The 14146-nt window shown below is 43.7% G+C and overlaps 1 long non-coding RNA gene across 1 annotated transcript in view; it reads left to right on the top strand.

Moving 5' to 3' along the window:
• The first annotated feature begins 4148 nt into the window (after window positions 1-4148).
• LOC144246138 (uncharacterized) overlaps window positions 4149-14146 on the top strand; it is a 30671-nt gene continuing 20673 nt past the window's right edge. Inside the window, exons 1-2 of the long non-coding RNA XR_013339821.1 lie at window positions 4149-4188; window positions 10289-10400. This is a non-coding gene — a long non-coding RNA (uncharacterized LOC144246138). The remainder of the gene's footprint in view (window positions 4189-10288; window positions 10401-14146) is intronic.

Raw genomic sequence — 14146 nt, 5'->3', positions numbered from 1 at the left:
GAGTGTTCATTCGTGTCCCACAGAGGCCCCCAGACTCAGAGCAAGGGAGGGACTAAAGGCATCAAAGGCCTTTTTGTCAGAATAAGGACAATGCTATAAACCAACCTTGTGTTAACCTACCGAAGAACAGAGGACAAGAATCCTGAATGCCAAACTATAGAGAGATGTGTGAAAGGGAAAACTTTTACAAAAGTAGGCAGGCTGAATAAAACTATTTATCTTTAGGCCACACAAGTCATGGTAATTAAATTAGGTCAGGCTGGCTATAAAGCTACAAAAAGCTGTCTGTAGCTAATTTAGAAAGAGACAGAGACAACCTGAAAAGAAAACTATTGACAGCCTCCTATTATTTTTTATCTAATCAAGACAACAAAATGTAAGAAAGAGAAACAGAAAAAAAGGAAAATAAAAAGAAATCTCATGTTAATTTATTAAGATTTTCTCTCAAACCATTAGGAAAACAAAAACATGTAGTCGCATCTTTGATGTGTGAAGGTTTGCACATTGTTCTTAATGCTAACTGAGGGTTACATGCATATTTTACCCTTGAGAAAAACATAATAATTGACGACCTTAAAGTTCAGAAAGTAAGGGAAACCCCAACAAATAATAACACAATCAGATCTTTATCAGTACAGTATCATTGCAATAATTCTTTCTGGGCATCCATATTATCTGCTGCTATGTGAAGAGAAATCCTAAATATCTGTGAAAAGAGACAAATAGACTTACATTTAAAACCATTTCTACATAAATCCCTCCTGTCAGTTTGTGTAAACATCCTTTTTTGAAAATGTTTACAAGTATTTGCTTTGAATTTGAAAGTGATGGATTGTATGGGGTGTGGGAAATAATATTTTTGAATGTTAAGAAGGGAAGGATCAGGACTTTATTTGTAGTGTGGATCCAGTCTCATTAAATGAGGTTTAAAATAATATTTTGGTTGGTTTCTAAAATAGTTTTCATTCTCCAAGTGATTAGAAAAATTAGCATTCTAAGGCTGTCTGGAGGGTGAAGAGGAGTGTGTGAACAAAAAGGGGGAAGGGCACAGACAAAGAGCCCAGCTTGGTTTGTGTTGGTGTTTAATAGCAAACAACCCTTTCCCACCCTGCTTCTCTTTTATGCCTGTTTTAGTTCTAAGTCACTTCCAAAGAATTTCCAGCAGCAGATGACGCTCAGCCACGACATTCATCTGAAATAAGAGACGAACTTTGCCCCGTGAAGAAAATATTTGAGGTTTCAACACAAGTAAGGGTTGCAAATTCTCTGTGAAAATGGAAATTCCTTCCCATTTCTCCAATAGGTCCCCAAGGGTGAAGTTTTGACCCTGGTGAAGTCAAGGGGACCTTTGCTCTCTTTCATTAAGACAAGAACCATCCCTCATCACATCTTGCACTTGCAACAGTGAAATGTGGAAAGGAGAAACTGTTTCCTTGGGTATTGCCATGAGGTAACATCTTTTCCAGACAATGAGAGAGTCTATGAGAGACATCAGAAAGATACACAAAAATGCAGGAAGTCAGAAACAGGGAGCAGGCAGGGAAACAGCAACACTGAGCATTTCTCCTCTGCTGCAGGAAAATGTAGTAGACAGTTCATAAGTAGAGTGGAGTTGTCATTTTCAGAGCTCAACTGGCACCACTCAGCAGGTTTGTTTTGGTTTGAGAGAAGATGGAGCTCTTGCTCTTTGACTTGAAGAGCACTCAAATCTCCTCATCAAAAGTCAGAATTGAACAAAAAGTTGCACAACTAATTAACAGAACTTCAGAGACTTTGCCCAGAATTTGGCCCAAGCACAAGCTCCCTTACTTGAGATCTTACTTAAGTAACCTTTTTGTGTGCTTAATGTTCAAGAGAATATGGTCCACCTTGGAATATATCTGAGAAGGGCTGAAGTACAGGTGCCAGCTACACTGTCTGCTAACAATCAATAGCCAGAGCATAATATTGAATCAGACTTTTAAAGATAAACCACACAACCAGGTCTGAACTCCCAAGATTTCAGTATAGCAATTTATTGCTCTGTGCTCATGCAGCCAGTATGAACCAAGGGACTACATTAAACCCGCTGAGTTTTGACAGATTTGCTTTTACTTCATTTTTATTGTATATAGGTAAAAGAAGAGGTGCCAGCCTATTATAGATACAGGATCTATGGGATTTGGACTATAATGTCTTATGTTTTACTGTATTTCTTTTAAAACATCCCTCCTATTTAACAAGAAGCTTTTGTTTCAATTTTTGTTTCTGTTTTAGGTTAAAGAAAAATTGAAGGTGGCACAGAGCAGTGGAAGAGCAACAGCCTTTAGAAGCCCTCTCCAAAAGTAGAGTTTGTGAAATAGTTTCCAAACATCTGCAGGAACAGTGCTACATCAACCTTCCAGCAGCCTGTCCTTTAATCTAAACCATACACCCTAGGATTTCTTAATGTAGTTAATTCTCTTTTTTTTCTTTCTCTCTCTCTCTCTCTCTTTTTTTTTTTTTTTTTTTTTTTTTTTAATGTTTTGCCAGTGAGAAGCTGCCTAGTGGTCTTCACCTCTGAGTCCTTTCCACTAACTCTTAGTCCTGGCACATTGCTGTACATTTTCATTGCACAGCGATCTCCTCAAACAAAAGAAAATTATGAAACTCAGATCAGATTTCATATATTTCTCTTGGCATTGCACTCACTAGACCTGGTACACACAGTGAGTTTTGAAAGCCTCTGATCTTTTATAACCATTTCCAGTCTTAAACATACATTTAAAAGTTCCTCATCTGCAGTCACTGGGAATATGACTATGAAAGCTGAGGTAATTTGGATATTTTCTTTCTGTAAAGACATAGAGAGTGATCCATTGCAACCATAAATCACTTCCAATGTTTCATTATTCTTTCTACTTGTGATTGTTTTATTAAGACTCTGAATTTATTTCTTTCACTTTTGGGGGTTTTTTTTGGTTGGGTTTTTTTTTTTTTTCTCTTTCCTGCTAGGGATATATGTTGCTTTAGAACTTAAAATCAATGTGCTTAGATGTGCTTGTGGGAATGAACACTGACAGCACGTTCAGAGTGGTGAGCTCTGCTAGGTCTGATGGTACTATAGAACAGACACATCAAGGACACAAAGTCCTTTCTTCTCCTGGCAAGCTGCTGTGTCAGTCTGGAAGCCTAATGAGGTGCATTAGCACCTCAGATATTAGCCAGCCCGTGGGCTGGGAGAAGTGGGATTTTTCTTCACTGTTGTGTTCCTTCTCACTTCAAAGAAATCAACCAAACTGAAGATGTGCTGACCGTTTGAGACTGAGCTAGAAGATCCCTTGACACAAAATCCTGTAAGTGCATTTATACAGGGGGTCCCTTGGCCAATTTAAAGGGCCAGACAGAGGATTGCCAGAGCTGAAAGCATGAGCCATGTCAGCTACAATCTAAATTAAGTGAAAATGCTGAATGTGCCAGAGAACAAGAACAGACAGCAATTCTGTGTTACTTGTGGCATTGTAACTCGTCAGTTGCTTCAGAACCCAGTCACACACATCTTCCTTGGGAAAGAGGAATAAGTTTACTGGAACAACTGGTGGAGATGACAGGTTATTCAGACATCTTTTCTGAATGCCAGCAAAACAAAAGCATACTATCTTTAATGCTTGTATTATAAACAACTGGCATCCACTTCCAAATACCCTCCACCTTTCCTTCACCATGTGAACACTTTAAACAGAGACCTACTTTGTAAATCTCTCAGAAACTTCTAATTGCCCTTTCCTTATCTGTTCAATTCACAGCCACGTCACAGTAGAATAACTGTGTACCTTTTTTTACAAATACACCAGACTGTGATTTTTGCTGCCACTGTTTCCAAACCCATTCCTTAGTAGACTTTCCATCCTGACTAGGAGATGAGTAACTTTCTTAGAAGGATTATTTTTATCCTTTCTGTTTTTCAGTTCCTTTCCATTTTTCTTGGCTATCTACTAGACTGCACAGCCTACTGCTCAGTTCCTTCTGCGTTCCAGAGCTCAGATGCAAATCCTTCCTTGTCTGCGTAACAAGAGTTGGTCTCCTACCCCAATGTTTCTTTCAACTGATCCTGATATCAACTCATAGCCTGGGATTTTTCAATTTCAGGTAGAATATTCAGGTGATATACTGTATTTCAGTGCAGCTACTTTCATTAGTATTTAGGACTTCGCATACAATCCTGAAATGGTGAGTAGAGTTTCCTTCACTTATTGTCTTCATCATGATGAGCTTTCTTACCTTTGTTCACTGTATGGTTTATCTTAAATCCAGCGACTGTTTCTTCTCTCCACACTGAAATACGACTGGTGTATTGGTGTCAAGTCTTTTAATTTCAAGATCTTCTCCAGCCATACCAAAAGTATGGCTGCATTCAGTTGGGACATTATATATTGGGAATAAATCAGGGAATAAATCCTCATGGGATCTCTTGAGAAGAGACTCTGATAGTCTCTTTCTTATTTTAGAATAATTAGAAATTTAGCTCAGCTGCTTTTCCTCCACTGGAAAGATATGTGTAATGTCTCTGAGAAAAGGACATTAAAACATTTTTCCTTAAGAAGGTTTGTGGATAATACTGCATATGCTGGTTTAAACAACAAGCATAAAGAGGCCATTGCCCGGAGAAACTCTGCAACTCATTAGCTAGTTTTATCTTTCCTTCAGAGAAGGAAAAGCAAAAATCTGACTGATATACCCATCCGATGCTCTCTGAAAAAAAAACAGCTTTGCAGCCAGACCATTCCTTTCTTCACAACAAAGCCAAATAAAGAGAAGTCATGCATTATTTTTTTTTCAAAGAAGAAAGCCTGTAATTTAAGTAAGAAATGTTTCAGATCTAGAAAATTGAATACTTTTTGCTTTTGGAAATAACAAATCAGAGTACCAAAGAAAGGACAGTGTGCAGAAATATGGCAAGTTTATCAGTGACTGTAGTGTGGATGAAAGTAGTCATTAATTAAAGAAAAGCAAGGGTTTTAGGGGAGAATTCAGATGTTTAACAGAACCCCAGGCTTTGCTCTAAGTGCTGTAGGCAAAAAATCTTTGGGGTTTGCTCAGAGTGGTTCACTTGGTGATGAAGCACATCAGGGAAGCTGCTGCACAGCACCAAGATCAGGATGGAGATTATTGCACCCCATCACCTTATCCCCAGGTCAAGCCCTCCTCGATCCACTAGCTGTCATTTGCTTTCCTCCTGCTCTCAGAAGCCATTGAGATGATCAGAAAAGGGCCACTTGTGCTTCAAATCCTTCAGCATGGCTGGAGCTTTGATCTCCTGACATTCAGCAAAGCAGGGCAGTCCAAGAGCACTGAGGCATCGCTGTGGGATGGCATGGGCAGCCCTGGGATCTGAGACTCCAGCTCTTACTGTCAGGACTTCTGTCATGGTATTGGCTGGTAAAGGCAGAACTTCAACTCCCAGAGAAATAAGGTTCTCACAAAATAATCAGTGAACTGAATTCTGTTTCCTTTTTTAACATCTTTTGGAAGTGTTCCACCACAGTTTAGGAAAAGGAGAAGGGAAAGAGCTACCTGGAAAAAAAGCTGAGTAACAAGGCACAGGGGGACACATGGCCAGCACACTCGAGCTATTTTCAGCTGGAGCACGGGCCTCAGGAGTGTGGCATAGATTCCAGTGTGCTGGTGGTGTCTTGCTTGACTTTGGGATTCTTACCTAGAATTCTCTTAAGTGGACAGTGGAAGGAAAAAAAGCTTCTGTTTAAGTAAAATACTGCTTTGCTTTCATGTTTTAGGACATTTTATCACTGGAGGTGGTCTTTAATATGGTCCTTAAGCCGTAACTCTTGGGATTACCTTATTCCTTATACCTCTTCCACTGAGCAGGAATGTTGGAGCAGAGCACAGCTCAGCACTACATGCTCCATTAAAGGAGCTTATATAGCATCCTATCAGCCTAGAGGTCCAGCGGGAACCTTTGGCAGACACAAAAATGCTTTGGAAAACTGTGGGAATGCTGATGACCTGACAGTGATTTATATTATTGCATTAGAAAAATAAATAGTATGGCAGGACCTGTCAGAATGGATAAAGCAAGGATTTGCCAGTAACTGTGCTGTGCAGCTCTCCAAACCACTAACCTGCTGGTTAGCCCAGGCGTCTTTTTCATCCAAACCCTCATAAAAATTTATTGCAGATGGGTACTAAGAACCTTCAGGAAAATCCTTTGCTGTTTCAACAGCATCTCTGCCTTATGATGGTCTCGCAGTAACTTCTTCCCCCCTCCCCCAGCAGAAGAGGGTTTCTCCTGTCCAACATGGTTCAACCCTCTCTTACAGATGGCAAAGAAAAGAATTTATCAACCTATCTGGGTAGCCAAGGAATGAAGTACCATAAGACTGTGCATGAACAAGAGAGACTTAAATCACACTTGGAGTTGCAGGCACAGCTTCAGGTGTTGTGTCAAGAGCCCTGTTCTTGGCTCAGGTATTATTTTGCTCTGAGGGCTGATGGCAGCTAACTGCCTCATAGATCAGAACAAGACAGTTTTGTGTGATTTGGCTTCTCCTCTGCTGTGTGTTCATCAATAGATCAAAAAGCACACCTGGGCAGCATCGTGATTTGGAGCTGAAGGCTGGAGCAGTGGGGCAGTGCAGTGGCACGCTGGGGACCAGGACTGGCCACGTGCCACATCCTTTTGTACCCCTCACAGAGCAGACAGGCTCAGCTCCCAGCTCCAGCTGGACTCGCCGTGCCCATAAATCTCCTGCAGAGGCAAGCCCAGCACAGATGTGGCACTGGGAGCCGTGCTCTTGTTCCCCGTTAATGCGGGCAGCACCACCGGGGCACAGCCTGCCCACCCTGCTCCTGAGCAGGAGCTGGGCAGAGGGAGCGGCGCCAGAGCCCCGGGGGCTGCGGGAAGGAGCAGAGCTGCTGAGTGCCTGCGCCGGGCTGCGCTCGCTGCCACGGCCCGCCTTGACACAAAGCCAGCCCCGGCTGGGAGCAAACTCCAGCCCGGCCTCCGAGGGAAATCAGCCGTGCCCTACGCCGTGATGTGCAGGTGACAGCTTAGAGACTCGTGGTCCCAAAGCCCCGGATCCCTTTGAGCCTGACACAGGTACCTGCCGATGTTAACACTTAAAGATGAGCAGTCCAAACTTCACCGACCTTGAAAGGCCTGCACAGACTCAGGGTGTGCACCAGAGCAGTTCATGTGCAGAACCGTGCTCGTGCCCAGCCTGATGTTTATCCTCATCTGTCATCACAGAGCTAGGAGGTAGAGATTGACAGGGTAATTTAGTCTGGGATAACATGGAAAATAAACATGGAAAAAACATGACAAGCATGCACAAGTGTTTTGAAAACTGATTGGCATCCCATAATGAATAGCATGAGAATAATTTTTTAAACTAAAAAATATTGAAAAGTATAAAATCTCCTTGTTTAAAAGCAAGCTGTAAGACAAGTGCAAGAGTTAACCAAATATCTTATTCAGTTATACGTGTCCTGAATCAAAAATAAATATGTAGAGACACTTAGTATGACTTTAATATTATAATAATTTTCATTCATGAAGCGATTACAGACAGAAATAGATAATCTCTTATAAGAGAATGCTTTTTCCTGTGTATTAAGGTACAAATGAAATAAGTTTTACATGGCCTGTGAAGGATGTTTCGTGCCTTGCTGGTGACAGTAGGTTAAAGCCTAAGATAACCACTTCAGACTGGCTGCATACTTCACTATTTTCCCCCCTCACAGTTGTTAAATGCAGAGCCTCAAAACATATCCAGATGGACAGAAACTGTGACTGCCACTTATGAAACCAGTGTAATCTAGCACAATACACAAAGTAGGGTAAGTGGGAAGGAAAACAAGTTCTGAATAGAGGACCTCCTTGGAACATTGGATCAGCCATCAGACACACCAATTCTGTTTAGACAGGCCTGTTATACACACCCAAATGTTCTGCAAAACAAAGCACATCCCCATCCTTTCACCACTGCAGCTCCAAAACACTTCTGCCCAAGGGTGGTCTTCACCCTGCTTGAGTAGTGTTTGTGCCTACATCTTTATTCACAGACTGAAGCACTGGTTTCCAGAGTTTTTTGGTAAAGCTGCGACATAAACCATGTTCTTCTCAAGGAATATAATATCTTGGCAGTTTTGTTTGGGTTTCACTTTTTCAAATATGCAATAGAAAATTATGAACAAATGGTACACACGGGTGACACACACTTATCACTGTGCTGCCACCAGTAGATTGTCTTGCATAATGCTGCTTGTGTGACACCAGGATAAATAACATCACCATAGCAGAGAACCTGGTCAAGAGAAAACTGTTATTTGAAGTTGTTCACTTGTGGGATAATGTCTTCTAAACACAATGTAAAGCAATCTATAGCAACTTTCTGGATTTTTGTGCTGTAAATATTTTTTTGCATGCAGTATGCATGTATCCCAACAGGGTGATTAGATAAGAAAGCCATGATGTAAGAAAAAAAAACCCCAAATCCTGGCAGATTTATAGCAACTAAATCTGTCTTCATTCTTCACTCCCGCTGGCATGGTTGTCTAATTTATTGAGGTTAATGCCAGTGCTGATTCCTACTTATGCACGTGTTGGCAGAGACAGATCTGAGTGCAGTGGGCATTCTCAATCACTTCTTTATTTGTCACATTTCACAAATTTCTAAGCAATAGAATAATTGCTTGGGAAATTGCAATTTGAATTTGTGATATTTCATCCCCTCTCCTGCCTTCCTCCCTTTCATTTCAGTTCATGATAGTCGAATCCCCTGTTTGACTGGTGCAGCTGCTCAGTTACATGCCTGCTGCTCATGGTGAGAGTGTGCTTTGGAAATGCATCGTGCTTCCTGCCACGTGGGAATAATGATGTGTTTTGGTTTGCTGTTTTGCAGAAAACATTATTTGCCATATTGTCTCAACTGAGCCTGCTTCTTTTTTTTTTTTTTTCTCAAGAAATTGGCCAAGGGAGCTATGATTATTTAATTTATCTGTTGTTCTTTTTGCATCGTGACTAGAGATTGGCATGTGAATTATTTAATTAAGCTGTGAATATTGCTGGATATTGCTAAGTTACACAAATACTGTGTCATTTGGCTATTTATGACTAAAAAAACTAACAGTACAAAAAAACTAATTAAAACATAAATAATCTTGGAGTTTTTTGACCAGCTGTAATATATCCATACAACGCCATTCTACTGAAGAAGGAAGCTATTGTTGAGGCTTTTGTCACAGAAAAAAAAAATATTTTTTTTCTTTGGTTTTCTTCATGTCACAAAGAAAGCTGCAGCCTCTGGCATTTCAGCTGGGCTCCGTTCTGTGCCCAGGGTGACACAGCCACTCGCAGTTGCTCACATGGAAATGTGCTGAACAAGAACTACACCATTAACAAAAGCATGCCAGGGCTTCAGCGGGCAAAGCACAAGAGCAGAATATTAACCACAGATCCTGCCTAGGTAGAAAATCTTTTTGCTTGGTCATGGCACATAACAAGGTTTCATGCCGTTCTTTTTGGCATGTGTGGTGCCACAGATTCCCCAGGAGCCTCACTTCATTCAGATGTCTGCTTCTTAATGAGCTGATCTTCAGAGGAGCAGCTATTTACTGATTCATTGATGGCTTGCACCTTCAGCACATGATTTTCTCTCACAACAGTCCAGGAAACTCACCACACCTCAAACCACAAGCAATGGCCAGAATGCTCATGTAGCCATTGTGGGATTTCCTCATTGTGCTGCAGAAATTATGTAAAAATGGAATAATCCCTTCAAATGGCTTCAGCAGTAATGAGGGACTCGGGTACCTGAGAAAAAATACAGTGTCATTAAACAATACTGTTTTAAACATCAGTACATGCAAAAAGTGATGGAAGTGATTTAAATGCCTGTCTCTTGTTTACGCCTTGGACTGTATGTACTTCTCACCTCTTCATTTTTCAGGCTTACATCTTTGAATAGGAGGAGACCACCATGTATAGGCTAAATGGTAAAATGCATTTCCTTCCCTAGTCCTTCTGTCCAAACTCTTGGAGTCACAGAAATGTTCAAACACTCCCTTAGTGAATTATGTCTGTATGAGAAAGAGACTTTGTGACTTGGCTCCTCCCTGTAGTTTGTGTCCTAACTTTTCAAGTCTTGATTTAGTTTGACTGATTTTTTATCCATAAATGCTCCATTTAAGAGCAGCTACCTCCTAAATTTACTGTGTTGCCAAAATAACCCAAAGATGGCTTTGTTAGATAGACATCAGCAACTAAGTGACCAATTTTAAAATATTTGGTTTTCCTTGTTATTCTTTTCAGTAAATTTTCTTCTTGAATCAAAAAGTGATAAGAGATGAAGAACAGTTGGAAGTATTGAGCTAACCAAGTATGCTCAATGAGGAGACCCTACTATTTGGAACACCATTAAAAGGTAACATAAGAAAAGCTTTGCTTGACACAGAATATAGGCACAGACCAATGAAAATAACAAATTTGCATATGCAAGTACTAGTCTCTAACAAGATACTAAATAAGTGAAGGATGAAGCTAAAGTCACAATTGATGTCAGTTTTAATGATTCAGGATTAATGAAAAGATTGGTTAGTTTTGTCTCCATCATCAGATGACTAAGATAAAAAATTAGGACAAAGAAGAGATGTTTTCAGGAACCACAGCTACTCCTGTCCTCTCTCTTTCCCACCCTTTTCCCTTTTCTCTTCCTTTCAGGCCCGTTTAGACAAACATTAGTCAGTCTCCTTTATTCTATTTTGGTGATGTTCTGTGGGTTTCCAGCTTATTTCTGCATAACCTGAAATGTCTGTATTTGCATCCCAAGCTGCCAAAATTGTTCTTTAATTATATCCCAGGAACCTTCCTTTGTTCTTTGAGGAGGCAGTACTGCATTGCCACACCAAAGGCCTTGTCAAGGTTCCTTAGAGATGTCTAATCTTGCAGGATACTGTAACCCATTGGACTTAATTGCATAGTGCTACAATTTGTTACACAAGACTTCAGAACAGATGCCAGTTGTTTAAGGTGCTTACACTGAAATAACTTGGTGCTTTTCCTTTTGGTTCTTTTTCTTTTTTTCCCTTGGTAATGTCTGTCCCTCACTTTTAATCCTCCTGTGACTTTGAGAAAAGTATTTTCATACTTGTGAGGCCTCTGGAAATTTTCAGAGCATTCAGATTATGTTCTGATAAAACTCTGACTTCTTGAGTACATACGTATGCAAAACCTTACCAAGATTTATTATCTCATTTTAAAATTGTCAGTAATATCTTCTGCATTTGTTCAGTCCAAAGGGATTTAAAAAAATCATATCAGACTAGCTGTGGGTGAGAGAAGTTCATTCCTTATCCGTCATCCAAACTTGCCAAGTCGGTTTTATGAAAGCAGTGAAATGAATTCAGAAACTAAACCCAGCTTGATAAGACTAAGCCAAAAGCATAACATTAAAAAAAGCAGTGTTGCTACTTTAGCTATCCTCATCTGTAACTGAAATGGAAGGGAATGGGATGGATCGAAGGTGTGTCAGCAGGGCATGCAGACCCACAGTATTGAAAAGAAAAAGTCAGACACAAAACTCTTTCTTCCAAACTGGAATGCAGGGAATTGTCAGCCAGTCCCCATCCACGTGGAATGAGTGTAAATGTGCTTGTCAGGGGCCAGTGCTAATCCTGGCACAAGTGCTGTTCCCCATCAGCCTGGTGTCAGCTCAGAGCCTCCTGGCTGTGCTGGGGCTGCTCTGTGTCCCTGTCCCGTGGAGCTGGAGCAGCTTCAGCCCTGTCAGAGCACGCTGATCCCCACGGAGAACGTGTGCCTCTGCACTTGTGTTCAGGCAGCTCTGCAGCTCCTCGCTGGCAGCCTCCGGGATGTTTCAGTAGGATCAACTCCTTTCCCTACAGGGCCATAAAAAGAGAAGGGTTAACAAGGGGCAGTGAAGTGTCAGGGCAGAGGTGATGAGGTGCCTGACACCAGATTCTCGAGGCTCATTCAGCGCTCTGTGCTCAGCCAAGGTTCCCTGTCCCTGGCTGGAAGTATGTGGAAATCCACCGCTGCCACACCTGAGGCTGTCAGGGATTGTGGCCATTACCCTCAGTCATACTTACCCTCTTCATAGGAACTCACTCTTAGGAAGGACAAGATCTGCCACGAGTCTTCCAGGTTGTGCTGTAACAACCCACAGTGCCCAAGAAGTGTCTCACCAGTGGGAGAGCATGGAGAAATTCCTCACAGCCACCTTTTGTAACAGTGGGTATACCAGCCACCCTTCTTGCTAAAGGGTTCTTAGGCACCTGGCTTCCAGACCCCTGGAATTTGTCTTGCCCAAACCATGCAGCACTGAAATCCTGGGGAGCAGCATTGATGCTGATTCGTTATTTAATCATCAACCCAGCCCCGTTCCAGGCTCTGATCACAGCTCCTGTTTGGCACCTACTCAAGGAGAAAGATCTGGCAGCGCCAGCCACTGCTCTCCATGAGGAAATGGGCAAGCACTATTCTGTTGGTGCTTCACATCTTAGAATTACTCAGAAAATGTTTCTACATTAAAGCATATTTCAGTATTTCTGGAGGTCAAGTGGAAAATACTTTTTCCTCTGTTCAAATCAGTAATGTGAAAAAATACATATATTTAGAAGAATTATTAAATACTTCAGAAGCATGGACATATAAGCTGCAATTTATGTGTAGATTTTTAAGTTTAAAAAACCTGTTAAAGGAAAACCTGTTAGATCTTCCCTCCTGCTTTAGCAGTTAGAGGAATATTTATATAAAAATAATGAATTGTAATTCAGGCACTGGGTTTGAGGGGCTCAGAACATGACTTAATGCTGGGTTTGGGACCTCAGCATTGAGACAGGCAGTTTTGGGCTTTCACAGACCCAAACCACTGCTATGTTTCAGGGGCTCAGAACCAGATTGACTTGATCTATTTCTGGGGTCACAAAAAGAGACCAAGGGCTGCATTTAGGGGTCTCAAAATTCAGATTCAGTGCTTAAAAACAGAGACTAAATCCTGCATTTTGGACACTGAAACCAGAGTCATATGGCTGGATTTGGAGCTCAGGAACAGTGACTAAGCCCTGTGCTTTTTGAGGGCTTAAATCAGATACCAAATGTTTATTTGAGAGCCTCGAATACAAAGTCTTGTGTTTTGAGACCTTGAAACCGCTCAGCCTGGCTTGAGGATCACTCAGCCTGCCCTGGGCTCACACAGAGACCAAGTCCTGCATTTTGGGGGCTGCCTTGGGCACAGCCCGGCAGTGCGGGGCTCGCCCGGGGGAGCTCAGAAGCAGCGACTCGGAGCTGCCTCCGGGGCCGGCGGCGGAGCCGCGGTGCCGCCTCTTGGGGCTCGGCCCGGGACGGGTTCGGGGCTCAGAGCCGAGCCCGGACCCCGCGTCTGGGGCCACAGGCAGAGCCCGGCCCCGCGGTGGGGCTCAGCACGGGGCCCCGGGGGCTGCCCCGGCTCCGGCTCCCCGCGGCCGGAGCGGGAGAGTGCCCGGAGCCCCGAGCCCGGGCCCGCCGCAGCCGGGCAGGACCCGGGCGTCAATGTCCGGCCCCGGCCGGTCCCGCCGAGAGCGCCCCCCTCGGGCCGGGTCCCGCACAGCGCAGAGCGAGGCCCCGGCGGGGCGGGGCGGGCCGGGCTCAGGTGCGCGGGGCGGGCTCAGGTGCGGGGCGGGCCGGGCTCAGGTGCGCGGGGCGGGGCGGGCTCAGGTGCGCGGGGCGGGCTCAGGTGCGCGGGGCGGGCCGGGCTCAGGTGCGCGGGGCCCCAGGGCGGCTGCGCGGGGCGGGCCCGAGGTGATTTAAACGCCGGGAGCGGCGCCCGGCGCCATTCGCTCCCTCAGTGCGCGGTGGGGCGGCAGCGGCCGGGCCGGGCTCCCCGGCGGGCCCGGGTGAGGCGCGGGAGCCTCGGCTTTTCCCCCTGCTTCTCTCTTCCCCTTGTTTTCTCCCTTCCTCTCTCCGCCTTACCTCTCTCCCCTCCCTGCCGCCCGCAAAGCCCCCATTGCTCTCCCCCCTTGCTCTCCTCTTCCTCCCCCGCACACCTGGTCTTCCCCTGTCCCTCCCCTCCCTGCACACCTCAATCCTCCGCCCAATCTCTCTCCTTCCTCCTCCTTACCCCACTCTCTTTCTCCTTCTGAACACTCCTTTCCCTCCTCTCCCTGTCCATCCTAC

This window comes from Lonchura striata, chromosome 4, assembly GCF_046129695.1.
Source record: "Lonchura striata isolate bLonStr1 chromosome 4, bLonStr1.mat, whole genome shotgun sequence".
Lineage (NCBI taxonomy): Eukaryota > Metazoa > Chordata > Aves > Passeriformes > Estrildidae > Lonchura > Lonchura striata.
Note: the sequence above shows the minus strand (reverse complement) of the source record. Positions and strands in the feature narration are given on the sequence as shown.